The sequence below is a fragment of the Rhinolophus ferrumequinum genome, chromosome 6, assembly GCF_004115265.2.
Source record: "Rhinolophus ferrumequinum isolate MPI-CBG mRhiFer1 chromosome 6, mRhiFer1_v1.p, whole genome shotgun sequence".
Taxonomy (NCBI): Eukaryota; Metazoa; Chordata; class Mammalia; order Chiroptera; family Rhinolophidae; genus Rhinolophus; species Rhinolophus ferrumequinum.
Genome location: NC_046289.1, coordinates 67275570 through 67292972, shown reverse-complemented (window position 1 = coordinate 67292972; position 17403 = coordinate 67275570).

Genomic DNA, 17403 nt, shown 5'->3' with positions numbered 1-17403 from the left:
TGTTTCATGGTCATTAGTTATTGCAGCAGTGTTTGGAAATATATCACCAATATAATTATTCTCACTTTAGAGTTAGAAAAATGGAAAGATTGAAAAATAATTTTTAAGGTACTACAACAAATTAAGGTAAGAACCTGAATTAGTTTACGGATGTGTCCCTAATCTAGATTTTAAAAAATCTTCTATAAAAACCTTATATTTATAAATAGCCAAGGTGTCTCCATTGTTGGTTTCTAGGATTGATATTTGTTGGATGGACAAAAGGAGCTTCTCATACAGGGGCTGGAAATACACTTCATGTGACTAGTGGCAAAACCATAGTCACAACAGCCACCAGTATTAGTTGATCAAATCCCAGCATAAAAGGACCAGTAAGAAAACCACTCTGAAAAACCTGTATCTTTACTACTACTAGTTTCCATAAACACAAAAAAAGACAATTTCTTATGTTTTAAGGAAATCCACAGCAAGATAAGCCAGTGACTTGACTTTCTATATCTTAAAATATGAAATGAATAGTGTTTTTAAATAACCATAAAGCTGAGATATGATGTACTTAGTTTCTCATGGAGATAAATTAAGCAACAAAGGGCTGCCTCACAGATTAAAATGAGTAATGTATTCATTCATACATCTTTTAAGAGCCACTTTACATGAGAGCCATCGTAGTGTATGGCTGGGCTGAGAGTCAAAGGACTTGCTTCCAGCACTGTGACCCTCAGCACGTCTCTGGCATTATCTGTGCCTGGCTCTTTAGATACTATCTAAAGATGTCTCCAGATCTGTGGTTCTATATCATCTAGGGTAATAGAAAACTACCTGGTCTCTCCTCTCACTAGCTATTCAAAAGGGTACTGGAACCATAATCCTGAGAGCTCCTGATAAGATTAAATCATGGTTAGCTTGGGGCAGATGGGGTAGGAAAGGGAGGGTAGAAAAAAGACTACACTGATCTGGTACCATAAAAAGTTCACTGTTTGATTTTTAGTTGGGAGTTACTCATTTTGATCCTGCTACTCACTATCTAGGTTCCTTAGAGCTCAAGCAAACTGGATTTATCCTGATGTGGAGGCAAAATGAAGCTTAAAGGAATCAATTTACTTTTAGGTTACATATTCCAGGGTAAATGGGTCAGCTAGAAGTAGGACCATAAAACCACGTAACAAATCATAAGATAATTTTCACTCATGCCACTGGATTAGATGCGTATGGAGCCATTCTCCTCTGGGTGGTGATTTTCTAGAAAGCAAAGAATGGAAAATTCAGAGGACATTTTTGAGCACTAAAATTTGCAACATGTGGATCTGAGATGAGGTTACAGCAGCAACCTAGAGGCAGCCCCCTGGCCTTGAATTCTGTTCTTCCAAAAGCAAGAAGAGCACTTGATGGGTTCTGCTGGTTGTTTAGGAGACTTAAGAAATCTTGGAGGGTTCACTCTGATTTATTTTTCCTGTTTTCAGAAAGATAGACACATTGTGGAGATGTGGCTGGGACACTGACTTAGAAAAGGTAGGAGGGATTACATATTTGTTTGTGTAAACTTGGGCCCTGTATTGCTGTGCTCTGAGAAGGAGTGTGTTATGAATTAATATGTAAAATACATAGTTTTTGGCTGCCTGTTTGAATCAGTTAGAATGCTTCTGACTGCAAGTAACAGAAAACCCAATTCAGACTGGTTTTAGCAATAAGGGAATAAAGCTATGCCATTGGCAAGAGGTGGGGCAGGCTGCATTTCTCCTTCTTTTCAGTTCTCCTGGCTCTGTCCTTTACGTGCATCACCTATATCCTTAGGCTGATAACCAGACGGTCTCAGCAATTCTGAGGCTCTGTCTTCCCACAACAACAGAGGAAGAGAACCTGTTTCTCTTTCTTTAGCTATTGTTAGAAGACATGTGCAAAAAAATAATTTGATAATGTCCCAGTAAAGTTCCGCTTACATCTCATTTGTGTGCCTTTGTGGACGGTTTAATCAGGCTTAACCAAGAATCCTGAAACAACCACTGATGAGAGGGAGGACCCAGTCTTGGAATTTGGAGCAAATACTTTAACTGTGTTACTGATACAAAATGGGGAAGGCGTGGAATGAATTCTGAGAAGACAACGTTTTCTCAGTTTAGTATACAATTGCCTAGCAACTAGGTACAACTTCTGGCGAACATTGGGCTTAGCTGTTCCATATCGAGAATTGACTAGTTGCCAGCCAGGGCACGAAGTGTTGCATTTGGATACTCTCATTTAATTCTCATAACCTAAGGTAGGTACTATTATTGCCCATTTCTGATATGAGGAGAGTAAGTCTTTCAGAGATTAGGCAACTTGCTCTAATTTGTAGTTAATTAGTTAATAGGGAATCAAGTTGCACCATGCTAGAACCCTTGCTCCTAACATCTTTCTTTCTCTCAGAGCAGAGTCCTCTGATTCATGGGTCAGAGATCAGGACATAATAAACCATTTAGTTATACAGACAATAGCATCCCGTTGAGCGGATACTATTGTAGATAGCTTTGGGTAGCATATTGTGGGGTCCAGTGAGTCTGTGATATTTGGTTTTGAAAATGGAGGGAATTCTGATGATATCACTATCATAAGGAATGTGATAAAGTTGGGAAAACATTATGAACTGTTTTAGACAAAAGGCATTTGTTTAAACACACACAAACAATAAGATATGATGGGAGCAAAACCTTTCCCCAGTAATTAAAAAATTAGTTTTCTAAGTGAAAAAAGATGACTACAAAAGAGATTAGTTAGCAATCTAGTAGCTTTTGTAAGGAGATCATATTACCTGAGGGAATATGTACAACTGAGGGGCAAAGAGAAAATTGTAAAAATGACAAATATGTTGTTGGCTAGATAGGATAGACTGAGACCTGTATCCATCCTTTGTGCAGAATCATTTAGTGGATGTGAGGACAACTTTATTGTGTGATGGAAGGCAACAGGTGATCAATGATTTCTTTATAGCTTAAAAAAGGTACTTTAGAAATTGAACATGATGAAATTAAGGAAACACACAGCTATTGCATTGTAAATGTTATTAACTATCTTTGTATTTTAGCTGCTGGCAAAAAACATAAATATTGGAAATGTTTTCATTTTCTCTTTCTTTCTTTCTATCTTATTTTCTATCTATCTATCTTTTTTTTTTTTTTTTTGGCAAAGTAGGGCATTTGATTGTTTGGACGTTCTTAGAAACCTCAGTTGAGTCCAGAAAGCAATTACAAAAGAGGTGTTCTTTACTCTTTTTTTTTTTTTTCTTCATATGACACTTTCTATTTGTCCCTGAACAGGTTTTGCAAGAAGAAGAAACTCTGCCCATTCTGTAGGCAGGTGGCTCCCTGCTCTGCTGTTTTGGACTTTCAATCACTAGTGACATGCCTGCAATCCACAAAGTCCTGGGTGTCTCTTTTAGCTATCATCATCTGAAAGACATCTAAAAGGGTTTTTTTTAGTGCTTGAGAGCATTAGGTTTCATTTCTTGCATTCCACAATGTAAGAGCAAAAGTTGATCCACAGTGACATGAGGGGCTCAATTCTTCACGAACTTTTTGTTTTTCCACCAGACATAATCCTTCCTTTCTTTCTTTTTTTTTGTAAAGCTCAAGTTCATCTAAAAATCATTGACTCTTTCCTAGATACACATAGCCCAGCAAAACTAAACCCATCTCATTGAAATTGACATCAACCAGCAAAAGCATGGCTGTTTTAATACCAGAGACACATTTGCATAATCGCTAAACTTGCTAAGTAGCAGCATATAAAGATAGTATACTAAGATCAAGAAGAGTCAGTCATCAACCACTTCTGTTTTTTTTAAATAGACTTACCATAATGCTTTTAGAGGGGCATTATTTCAATAAAACAATCCACAAATAAATACAAAACAAAAGGGCAAATGTAGAGACATATTGCATGTAAGCATGCATACCAAAAAGGTAAGTGCAAATTAGATTTGAATATTCATGAGTCACAAATCATTGACAGTTTGAAATAATGCAAAACAGCTTTATAAATGAGGTTAAGGCAAGGGACATCAAAGAAATGCATCGCTAAATCAATAGCAATTTGATTGTGCATATACTTGTAAATTGCGGGTACGGTTTTTGTGACATGGGAGAAAAAATACTGTGTATCTGATGAAGGAGGAAGACACATAAATATTCCTTTTGTATGTTATATTTTTCCAATTCATCATGCTTTTGGAGACCAGCCAGGTAGAAAGTACTTGGACATCATATTTCCCCCTCAAGACTGAGTTTCCTTTTCGGAAACGGAGTATCATGCTATGCCTTTGCCCTTGCTTGCTCTGCTAAACAGAACTCAATATACACCAATTCCTATAGAGTTGCTTTCTAAAATAAAGGTTGTCATCTAGCATACATGACAGAGAATGGCTCAACTCTTAAATCCCTTCATGACAAAATAACTTCCAGAGGAGATGATACAGTTTTAATACTGCTTTTTTTTTCTATTTAGAAGGAAGCAGATGAATTCAAAGTACAAGAACAACTTCTAAGAATATTTTCAAATAATTTGAGATGTAGGCAACTTTGTAATTTAAATAAAAATATATTTATTTTGTTCGGCAAGTAACTAGTCAATTTGTTACTGATTCTTTTGAACCCGTGGCTTCAGGGACGTAGGAGCGCACACGTGTGCTCGTGCCTGGAGAGATTCTTGGAATGGCAGGACTTACAAATTAAAGAGTTGTTTAGGACTTGCCTTAAAGCAGAAATGTTTTCAATTAATTTTTCAGAAGTTTCTATTTGGGTCACTGCTATCTGTAAGTTATGACGTATTTCTCCAAGCTGCTCACCTCTGCCAGACTCTTTATTGTGTTCTGCTTTCCAGGGTTATTGATGAGGTTGGTGACATCATGTGAAAATCGAGGCACATGGTAGCACTAATTTTGGAACACGCTCAGGGATTGTGGTCTGTTTAAAAAATTAATCTGTATCTTCTTCTGGGCCATGTTTTAGGGCAGACATTTAGATTTGGGAGGTGAAATTCAGATTCTGTTTAGCAGAGCAAGCAGAGCAGTTAGAAAGAGAGAATTTTGCATTTTCTCCAATTCCCTGCACTGTTAGGAAAGAAGCTAAGATGACTTCTACACTATTGATAGTCAAGAATATCCGTAACTTCCAAAAGCAATGGCCTTGGTAATTTTTAAGATCTTTATGTGAAATCTGAAAATATAATTTGTCAGTATGGATTGAGTTCAAGCTGAGCATTATATTTGTAAACCATACTTTGTTATTTTGGTTCTATAGCTAAAAATGTATTGACTCTTAAGTTATTAACTTATTTTATCATAATAAGCAAGTATTTCTATTACTCCTTTCAGCAAATGTTTTATCATGGTATAGTATGAGAATATTTAGTTATCCAAATTTCTTTTAAATTGGTTAGCTACAATATTTAATTTAATGATTGTCAATAGCAGGGGTCTATATAGGCAAACACTGTTTTTCCTCTATTATAGTTCCATTTATTTAGTTCTTTTATTTAGTTCCAACATTATTTTAGCTCCATTTGGTCAGAGTTACTAAAACTTTCTTGACAAGTAGGATAATTTACAACACGTATATATATTTGATTATTTTGATTAAGTCCTTCTTTATATATGTGTGTACATATATACATAGTTTTAAAAATTGCTTAATCTCTAAATTAAAACATAACATGATGGACTAGCCAAGGAACCTAGACATTTCGTTCTTCTTCATTACAATCTATAATAAGAGAGAAAAGAATTGTTTCTTTTTTGCCTTTTTAAACTGGGGGAGATAATACATCAAACTTTGATTTCTACAGCAGAAAAGTGCCTGACTAGTCAGTGCCTTCACTGAGATGAACTTCTGTAACCATCTCCCTTGTCTAGGATCAAGAAGTTAGAGGGCCTGGGAGCTGTCATTTCTAGTAATTCAATATCAAAGTCAGGAAAGATAGAATAAAATAAAAGACTTACCATTGATTCTGAATTACTTAACACTGACTTACTGAATTCCAATGAAGTCTTGTCTTATCATGAAAAAGAAACAGTCTCTCTCTCTCCTAGATGTCACTTTGGGAGACCCTTGGTCCTCATGCTAATTTTGCTATGTAAATAGAATTAATTTTATCTTGAATGAGCAGTGGAGTGGCAGTTAAGGGATTTCTATTTCCTATTCTGCCACTAACTGCTGTTATGAGCTTGCACAAGGTACTTCAAATTCTTTGGATCTCTGTTTCCTCAATTATAAAAGAAGAAGCTGGGCTAGAAGCAGCCATTTTCAAACTGTGCCTCTGAATCCCTAGGGCCCTGAGAAACCAGCAAGTTTTGATGGAGGAGGGAAGACTAGCTGATGGAACTCAGGGCGAAGATGCCATTTCCCCCCCCCCCCTCATTTGCATACTGATCTCATAACATTTAATTTGAGGAAAGGGAAATGACTTAAAAAGTGTGAGAACACTGAATTTAAAAAATAAGAATCACTACGATTTCTTATGGCTAGCTAATTCTGATCTGAATCCTATTTTGTTTCACAACTATTCCAGTGAATATTGAGGTAGCAAGAATTATCATGTTCTTGGCTTCTCCTTTTAAATAGAGGTTGTAAAAAAATGCCTAAAACCATGTAAAAGGGAGGCATAGAAAAGACAAACGGAAGGTGAAATCTTAGTAAAAATTTAAGTGAACTTATATGTGATGTCCAGACAGCTACTTAACATGGCATTCACACCCCTCAGCCAGGTCTGCTCTTTCTCTGGGCCACCTCGCTGCACAACTCCAGGGAGCACTGTAGCATTGTGGTTTAACTGCATGATGCCCCTGAACTTGAGCAATGCACCACCTCTATGGCTTTTCCAGGTTTGGCTTTTCAGCAACTTCGCTTTTCTAAAGGCCTACTTCAGAGATCCTAAGGTGGTCCACACTCTGTTACCACCTCTTGTCTTCAAGAATTCATTGCTCTGTGCTTCCAGGACATTTTGTTTCTACCTTTTCTGGGATACTTACAGCATTGTATAGAGTTAAATGTATTTGGGTGCCTGTCTTCCTTGTTAGGTCTTGAGCTTTTAGAAACCAGAGGCTGGATCTTAATTGTATTGGAATTCACAATCTAACACTAGTCCTGGGACTTTGAAATACGCAAAATAATGTTCTTGGAAAAAATGAAGAGTAGCTCTCTTTTTGCCATATACATAACTGACAATTAAGTTCGCGAACTCATCCTAGACAAAGTGCTACATACCTCATTGTTGAATATCACTATGGACACCTTCGAAGTGCTCCCCTTGGGAAGCTGTGCACTGACGCCAGCACCTAGTCCACCCTTCAAAGCAATTTTGGAACTCTTTTTCTGGAATGGCCATCAGAGCTGTCATTGTATTACTCTTGATGTCCTGAATGTCATCAAAATGTTTTCTTTTCAATATGTTCTTTATCTTTGGGTAAAGAAAGAAGTCATTGGGGGCCAGACCAGGTGAGTAGGGAGGGTGCTCCAATACAATTATTTGTTTACTGGCTACAAACTCCCTCACAGACAGTGCCATGTGAGCTGGTGCATTGTTGTGATGCAAGAGCCATGAATTGTTGGCAAAAATTTCAGGTCGTCTAACTTTTTCATGCAGCCTTTCCAGCACTTCCAAGTAGTAAACTTGGTTAACTGCCCAGTTGGTGCAAATTCATAACAAATAATCTCTCTGATAGCAAAAAAGGTTAGCAACCACTTTGCAACAAGTTCTCGAATGTAACTGTCAGACCTTATATATTCAACTATTCAACTCAATGCAACAAATACTGTGCTGATTGTATGGTATTCTGCATTTAAGGTGGTGTCATGCATAAACCTCATCCAGGAGCAGACAAGTTAATGTGACCTATACCCTTTTTTATTAAAATATGAGACAGTACATGATTAATGCTGCATTCTGAGCATGACCAAAGTGCTTTGGAAGCTCTAAGGACCTGGGATTAAGTGAAGGCTTGCACATAGAATCAGTACTCTGATCTGGAAGAGCAGTAGGATTCCAGGCAAAAATACAGAATGGGACAGGGGCAAGGTAGAACATTGTAGGTGAAGTGGATTTCATACCATTGAAAATTATTACATTTTAGGTACAGAATTTGCATGGATTTTGCAGTAGTTGAGGAGAAGGCTGTAAAATTAGGTAGAAGACTTACTTAAATGCCATAAAAGAGTTTAGTATTATTTCCACGGAAAATCGGAACTCAACAAGACAGAAGCAAAGGAAGGAAAACTCTGGTTTAAAAAGCATAGTCTGGTAATACCATGGAAAATGGTTTGAAGGGCAGACTTTGAAGACATGGAAAACAGGCCAAGCAAAAGAGACTCTGAGGAACGTAGTTTTAAGGTGGCTGTGGAAAAAAAGAAAAAGAAGAAGAAGGAAAAAAGAGGGAATGAATGTGGCAGTAAGATAAACTAAAGGATAAGAAATTTAAAACATTTCTGAACTATACCGAAAAGATGATATATAAGTGGTATTGTGACAAAGATGATCACACAAAACTTCAACCTGCTAATACTAAAATTCAACACTCTTTGTTGCCATCAAGATTATCTAAAATGTTAAAGAATTTAATCATTAGTAATATTCATGTTTATTTTTTACTGAGCTGGTAAGATTTCTAAATCTGCTGTCATACTTGTCACACTTGCCATCAGGTAATCAATCTATCAAGGGTCTTACAATTCTAACAACTGATGCCTTAAACGTCTAATTTTTCCTATTTTCAGGTTTAGGCTTGGAATATTTCTTAATACCTTTAAACAATTAAAAACACCTTTGTTGACAAAATATGTGAATGTTGGACATTCTAACTTTAGTACAAAACTAAGTTATCATCTAATGTTTTATTTTAAATGATCATAAGGTATACCTTATTGGTAAATTTTGACTTAGAATCTCCTAAATGTTAAATGGATGTCCCATCTTAAATTGTAAAAAGGTAACTCCAGAGTCAGTGGTATTGATACAAGATCCGAAGATGGGACGTGCCTGTGTGCGCAGGGGAGATGTTTGGAGAAGAAAAAAGCAGCAGGTGCATACTTGGAGCTACTTTGCTGCTGGGTAATGACGATCAGATTCTGCTATGTATTTGTGGACTGGGGCTGCAGTCCACATTGGAATGCAGGAGAAAAGGAGATGGAAGATGAGAGGGCAGGATGCCTCAGGGAGCCTCTGGTCTCATTCTCTCTATTATTCTCCAGTCCCTGCTCACAGAGGACCCCCGAGGCCATACTCTCCACTCCCCCTTTAAGACTTGCTCATCTTCAGATCTTGGAGGCAGGGCTGGTGGGGTGGCTAGGTCAGGTGAGGAATCTTTTTCTTAATAATATACTCGGAAGTGTAATCATCAGTCATCTCGACCTTGATCCTATCTCTGGGTGAGGGATCATACAAAACTTACAGGTTAAAAAAAACTTTTTTAAGCCTCCAGAAAAGGATACATAACATGTTTACTTCGAAATCCTTCCAGGAATCCAAAGCTTTTTTACTATATGATTTGAAAACATCATTTATCAAAAGTGCAATTTATGTGTAGAGCACTGTATAGGATTTAAGTGATGTATGTAAGTAAAAGCATTCATATGTTCCATAAAATTTTGATTTTTTTGTAATTGAATGCTAATAATACAGACCATCTTGATTGAATAAACATTTTTAATGGATCAAAATTGTTTATATGCATCAATTTCCTCAAATGTTTTATTGTATTTTTCTAAACAAATAGTCAACACCCAAAATCCCTACAAAGTATTTATATTATTTAAAAAAGAGAGACAGAGAAAAGCAAGGGGCTGATTAACACCAAATTCAGGATGATGATATCTATGGAGAAAGGGAGGGAAGAGGAATGGGTTGGGGAGGGTCTCAAGATTCCAAAGGTACTGGTACATTTCATTTCTTAAGTTGGGTACAAGATACACATGCTTACCTTATTTACGTACTTGTGCATTTTACCTGTATGCTATACATATTATTTTGAATTCATTTAATATTTGATAAAATTATTTATAGGAGAGAATCATAAGACATGGTACAAATAATGGTAATGACATCATTATATTTAAAATGGTAGGGCTGTGCAATTAAGCAATTGACTGTTTCTCAAAGTGTCCTGAGTTTTCTGTTCCAATCTATTACGTAAATAGGATATTCAGTACCACAGGGAAAGGGGAAATATAAAAACAGAAAAAGACATAAGTAGGTTGCTAAGGAATTCCAACTCTTCCAGAGTCTTCTTGCCTGAATGGGACTAGTTGTGTAAACAGCCCATGTAAAACACCAACTCAGGAAAAGACTGCTGACGACTGGCAGTAGAGTGTGTGATTTGCACGGTTTTCCCAGAGCTCAAATAAAAGCAAAGGAATTCCGCTGCATGATTATCAACCAGTTGTCTTCATTTTCAAGATAATTACCATGGCATCATCTCCTTTCAGAATTCTAGATTAATATTTATTGATTGATCAAAAGTAGTACCTATAAGACTGGGAACGGTGGAAAACTGATACCCTTCTTGAAACGCTCAGTGGGGATACCAGTGAGGACTATTTCCTCAGGAATTCGCCTCAGTCCTTACGATGTGTTTGTTTCTATTCTTCCAGTTTGATCTTTGTTTTTCTTTTGGCAACTATATTTGCTCTAAAGAGTTGGAAAAATGTCGTAGGTTTTTTATGAAGTGGGATCCTAACTCAGGCTGAATTAAAAGTAAACTACATGCCCCGGGTATATTGAGGACTTCAGGTTTCTTCAACCTGAAATGGAGTGGAATCAGTAGCCTAGAGGTGAAAAAGCCTGTAAATCCCTTTATTACCCAAAGCCCTATAATCTCTGTGTGTGAACCAAGTAGTATACACAAGAATGGTAACAGAACTTCCCAGTTAACATGTCAAGAAATCTCTAGCTCAGATAAGAATTGGGCTCTTTGCATTTACTCTCTGCACAAAATATTTAAAACCCAAAGAGACCATTTGGGATTTGTTTATTTTGATGACCAGATAGAGTCCATTGTTTGGTAAAAGCCAAAAGCCCATTTTGCCTTCTTAGGAAATTTTTGTTCTAGCACCCTGTCATTAGTTGCTTCCAAATTTCATATCTTTTGTTTGAACTATCTAAAAATAAAAGTAGTTGTTTAACTAATTTTCTATTGAGCTTCATTTAGCAATTATCAAATCACATTTGTCAATACAATGACTGAATCAGATGTGACCCAGATGTCAACAATTTAAAAAGCCTCTGTAGACTTTTCTATTATTTCAAGTTATAGTATCTACAAGCAAAATCTTGATTGGATCAATAAGAAACAAAAATGTACTCTCCTCTGTAATTTCAAAGTCATCTATTAAAACAACCCAAATATAAAATTCAACTGTGTTGGAATACAAATAGAATAGCATAATGAGGCTTTTGTTTAGAAAAGCAAAGAACATTTTAGAAAGTATTTTAGGAAGAATTAATCTAATTCTAATTATTAATATTCTTCCATCATTTGATATTCATTCTTATACACGTGGATGTCATAAAAATGTTATTTAGGGTTTATAATTCTTTCTCTTTCTTTCTCTCTCCTTTCTTTCTCATTCTAACGTTGATATCTCTTGTTGTATAGTGAAACACTTTAGGTAACCAGATTTTTCTTTCCCTAGACATATGAAGCTCATGTGAATATTGAAATGATATAGAGGACCCAGGAAGAATAACTCTTGAAATTATAATAAGTGAACTCATATTTAATTAGGTTCTTGGTAAGTATGCAGTGTATTATTAATGACTCTTTATTTACTCAGGAACCATGTTTGTTTTTGGCAAATTAATTTAATGCTGGGATGTGGAATCATACTTAGCTTTCTGTAACTGTTGAAAGGTACTAGCAATATTATATCACGTGTTATGCTTCATGGCCATTGCTAAGGACACACAGAAATATGTATGATGGTTAATTAATGGCATTCTTTTGCCTTTACACTTAAGTTTCCTAACACTATAACATACCAATGCAAGCTTAACAATTTTTACATGTGGCTGGAACTCAAAGCTATTTTTTGCCATCATTGTAAGGAATACTGTGCATCTTATATGTCTTGATATCCTATGTACAGAAAGTGACATCTACTGGAGAAAGCAGAACTGAATATTTACTTTCCAAACTACTTTCCTGCTAAATTTCCAGGCAAGTTGCACTATCCTCGAGATTATCCCAAACTTCTAAAACAAAGAAAGATTTTATTTAGCTCTGTATGGTGTAAAGCCTGCCCTGCTTTGGTTATCCTTTTTTCAAAGATGCCCTTTGGGGAAAAGTGGTTATGAGGGCCACTCATATTATCTCATAAGAAACGCTATTGAAGACTTCTGGAAAACACAACTTTAGCACATTTCCCTACGGGTGAAACTGAGGTTCTAAATAACCATAAACCACCAAGTGATGGATTTAGACAGGATTGCATTGTAACAAATAGTCTGAAAACATGTTTGAAAAATGTATAACTCCTTTAAATGGTCTGAAATAGGAATTGTAAAACAAAGTATGGGATTAGAATATATAATTTTCTTGGATTCAAAGCCTTCCCCATGCTACTTTGCAGACTAATCATTTTTATTTGTTCCTGTTAAAAAGATATGTGTCTAACTCCCTGATCTAATCAAACGGCTGTTCTGAGGGCATAAGGGGATACTACCTAGCTGTTTTTCACTCATGGTCAAACCTAAGAAATGACCCACAGCTCTGAAAGACAGAAATGACATCAGCTTCTTTCTTGTGTCAATAATTCACAATCTTTAAATAATCACCCTTTCTTATGGACGATAAACCCTTTTTATCTGAAAGCTACTGTGATAGCCATTTTCAAGTCTGAAAAACTGAGGCACAACTGTATTCGGTGAGTTCATGAATATTATAAGACTATAGCAGTGACTAGAAGTCCTGCCTCTTCGGTTCTAGCTTATGGCCTGTATGATATTAGCAAGGCTACTTCCATATGTAGATTTTGCTGTACTATAATCCTTTGTACTTCTAATTGTTATTACCATGTACAAATTTTTTATTTTGTTTTTGTAACAACGCTCTTGCACTCCCTCTGCTGGCCTTGCTAATTAACAAAACCAGTACCAAGTGGATGACTGATAGAATGGACGCTGTTTTGTGTTGGAACCCAATAAGAAGTCATGTTGATTGGCCTTCGTATGAAACAAAGAGGCCAAAAGAAAATGTGCTTGTAGATGGCAAAAACAAAAAGCATGATTATTTTTATACTTGTAAGAAAGAATTTAGTGAAGTGGTCAAATTCACAAATCTTAAAAATGTGTCTCTCTTCAAAATAAAACCAGTTATCCATATTCTATTAAAACGTACATATGTATTTAGTAAAAGCCATATTTTACTAAAAGGTGTATCAATTTTGCATCTCTGTGTTCACGCTGGAGAGTTAAATGAAAGTTTGCCTGGCTTTGTTGGTAGGACCCTGAACCCCGATTAGATATATAGCTCTCCAGTGGATTAGCTTCCCACATCCTAGAGTTCCATTATGGAGTTACAAAGAGAATGACAGCACTTGGCAAATCCCAGGCCTAATCATAGCATAGAGAAGTGACTTTTGGAAGGTACATTACCAAGCAATTAGGACCCATTTAATAAATTACCCCTTATGGAACCCTTTGAACCCTAGTGGTCTGAAGAGGTTAATGCACCTCTCACCACTGAGTGCTACTCACTTTCCAGGGGTAATTTCAAGGCCATAGTTAATCCAAACCTTCTTCTCATCAATGGCCTCTTACTCTTGAGCCACTTCTGGAGTCTGGCATCAGTAAGCCCACACCCTTGCATTTCCCCCTGTGCATTTCACACGCTTCATTTTCTCACAGTTGAATCCCCTGGGCAGAGCATCCAGGAGGCCACACAACTTTGTGCTACACATTAACTTCCTCTGGTTTTCATACTTCTTATTTGGAGTCTTTCTGTTTTTCTTATTTATAGAGAGTTTTATTAACTTCTGGGTTTAGTTTAAATGTTATGTCTTATGTAATACACTTTCTCCAAAATGGTTGAGTGGCAACCATATTTTAAAGGAATCCAATAAACACATTTAGATTTTAGGGTCTTACAAAATTTGGGGAAAAAGCCCCACAGTAGATATGTATTTGTAAACTGACATCTTAACTATGGTTAGACACTAAATAACATCTAAAATATAACTGTGAGAGAGAAAAAGCTTTTCTCCCTAGAATGTAATTATACTTTTCAGGTTTTTAATTTTTTAAAAATAAATTTAAGTTGAATTTTTGAAATGAAAATGCTGAGGAAACACTAAGCACTTTTATTTAAAAAGACAGCAAAGGAATGGGATGGAATAAAGAGAAATATAAAAAATGTTACTGTGGATTCATAATGGCTGACATTGCTATAACGTGTCACTGGTCTGCTGAATGACATTTCCTGTAAATCAAGACCCAAATCACCATGATTTCTAACACATTTATTGAATGTTTATTCTATCTATGGCTCTGCTGAGAGGTACAGGAGATGAGGAAGACATGGCTTATAACTTCAAGAAGCTTGTAAGTGTATTATAGATCCTGGATATAGGCATGTGGAGAAAGAACCATAATGAGTTGAAGATTACAATAAATACCCAGTTTGTGTCCATACAGAACATGCTAAAGGAATTCAGAGAAGAAAAGGGAGTCTCTGTTTAGGAAGGCTTGATGGAGAAAATGGAATTTGCTCAGGCCCTTTGTGAGGATTTTGATAGGAAAGCTGAAAATTAGAAAGTCAAATGAGATGCTCCAACATTAAGAAGTAATTAAAGTTGCCTTTAGTTGTTATGCCTGTGAACATATTTTGTGGGTTATGTTTGGGAGACAGTTTTTTCAACCTGAGAGCAGATGTTAGTAAGTTTTATCGAATGTTCTACGTTGCTTTATCTTTATTACATATAGAAAAATAAATAAGACAAAACACGTTTTCAGTCAAGTAATGTAATATAATATGGAAAGTATTGACTGTTGTCAACCAAATAATCAGGACATAGTTTACAGGTTTTTTTCTTCTTCTTTTTTGAAGTCAATATAACTATAAAATGACAAAATATCCCTTTCTAGGATATTTAATGATTCATTGGATGGATGAGTCATACCTTTTAAAAATCTCTTCTCCTTTCATCATAACTTGGAAATTTTCCATACTATAAATGGTGTTTTCTTACACGCTTACAATAAACAAAGACCGTGGTGGGAAATCCAGCTTCCACCTGAATGTATAGTATTATTGCAATGTGGGTTTATGTGGTCTGAAAGTCTTTTGTATTTGTACTGTACAACTTGGTTCTTATCTGAATTTTTTAAAATCACCAAGCTAAAGCTGTGACAAATTCTTTCCCATGGCATAGTTTCAAAAGTGTGTGGAAAGACCTGAGTATCGTGTAGCACACTAGTGGTATGCTATTGGGTCTGAAAGCAGCATCTACTTCCCGAGCAGAGTTGCAAATAAAAAGTAAACTACTATTTTTTGATCACTGGTAAGTAATCATTTAAAAAATCGGAGCCCTACTTTTTGGTGTGGTGGTGAGATTATATTGCTCTCAATACATACCTAGAAGCCTGTGATTGTTTAATCCATAAACAAAGCAGTACCACAAGCAATACTCCATCTTGTTTTTGCCTCTTGCATTATTCACAACAATGCCAGAGCAGATTTATTAATACCAGCTTGTAAATGGCATTATTCCACGTACTCTGAGAATTTACACCCTGAGATAAACAACACTTACAGAGTGACAAAAGTAGGATAAGAAGAAGGAAATCACATTGTCTGTTGAAGTTTTCCTTCTAGGATTGCTAAATGCATCCAAACTGTTGATCAGCAAATCTTGACTGAATGACCACTGTGTCTGAACTCTGCATCCCAGAGATACGGAACTCTAAGAGGAGTTCCCTTCTTCAAAGAGCCTGGGGACTAGCTGGGAAAGGACTGACACTTAGGAAACACCAGCAAGCATAATGGCACTCTATAATATACATTAAATAGTATGGTACAGACTAGTCATGCTATAGATGTGTGCTATCCAGTATGGGAGCAAGCACTTGAAACGTGGTTATTGTGAATTCAAAGTGCCATAAGTACAAAATACACACTGAATTTTGAAGATGTAGTATGACAAAGGGAATGTAAACTACCTCATTAATAATTAAAACATGCTGATTACATGTTGAAGCAATGTTTTGTATATATTAGGTAAAATTAATTTCACTTGGATTTACTTATTTTAGTTTTTTTTTTTTAACCTGGCTATAGAAAATTTTAAATGACTAACGTGGCACATCTTATATTTTTATTGGGCAGTGCTGCTACAGACCTTCAGAGGATGGACTCAGCCACAGATGCTGAAAAATCTGAAAAACTCAAAAGAGTTGGTGAGATCTCAGCTGCGTCTGGAAGGATACATACACAGGCTTTGAATTAGAAAATAAGAGAAAGGTATGTGTGTTCTTGGATAGGAGAACAAAGTAAATAGAGAGATGTAGGATGGTAGGTGTTAAGAAACCAAAGATTTATTTTAGGTAATAGTGCAGTGTTCGGGTTTTTTTGTTTGTTTGTTTTAATAAGGGGTGACAAATTCTGAGCATTTAATCTATTAATAAACATAGTTACCAATCACTGAGTGCTTAGAATATGAAATTTACATTAATCAATTTTCATTTAAATATCACAACAATCATATAAGGCAAGTTTCATCACATCTATTTTCCAGATGAGGACACAGACTTGGATTGCCTCAGGGACTTAGTGAATGTCATACAAAGAGGAAGGGATGGAAGCCTTAGGGTGTTTGACCCCAAATCTGTATTGGAGGCAGATTCACCATGAAGTTAATGAAGTTTACACTTCTGGGTCTCACACTTGTATGGACCCCTTCCATGGAGATGCTCAAGCAATGTGTTTCCGTGGTCATATGCTTTTGGAAAATTTGCCAGTTTAAACCATTTTAACCATAATCAGTTACTACTGCCCTGTTTCCATTCTGACTTCCCCCAAGTCACACCTTCCTTCATGTCAGGCAGTGTTGGATTGGCATTTTGGGGGCTCTGCCTAAAGGGCAAGTTCAGTTGACTATACCTTGGTCTGGATTTAGTGGGTTATTTACGTGTCTCTTAGTTGCTTTTATGTATAGTTAAGCATTTTTCTAGCCCTCCCATGGCAGAGATGGCTACCTTAAGTACTCTGATTGTCCCCCCCACCAGCTCACCTGGAGTCTTGACCAAGGGTGCAAAGCCAGTGGTCAAATTGTTATATTCACTTGTTCTATGGTGCTGGAAGGGTGTAGGTTGTGGAAGAAAAAAGAAAGACTTTAAATGTAAAGAGCCAGAACTAGTTTGTGGGATATCCTTCCCATCTGCAGATGTATA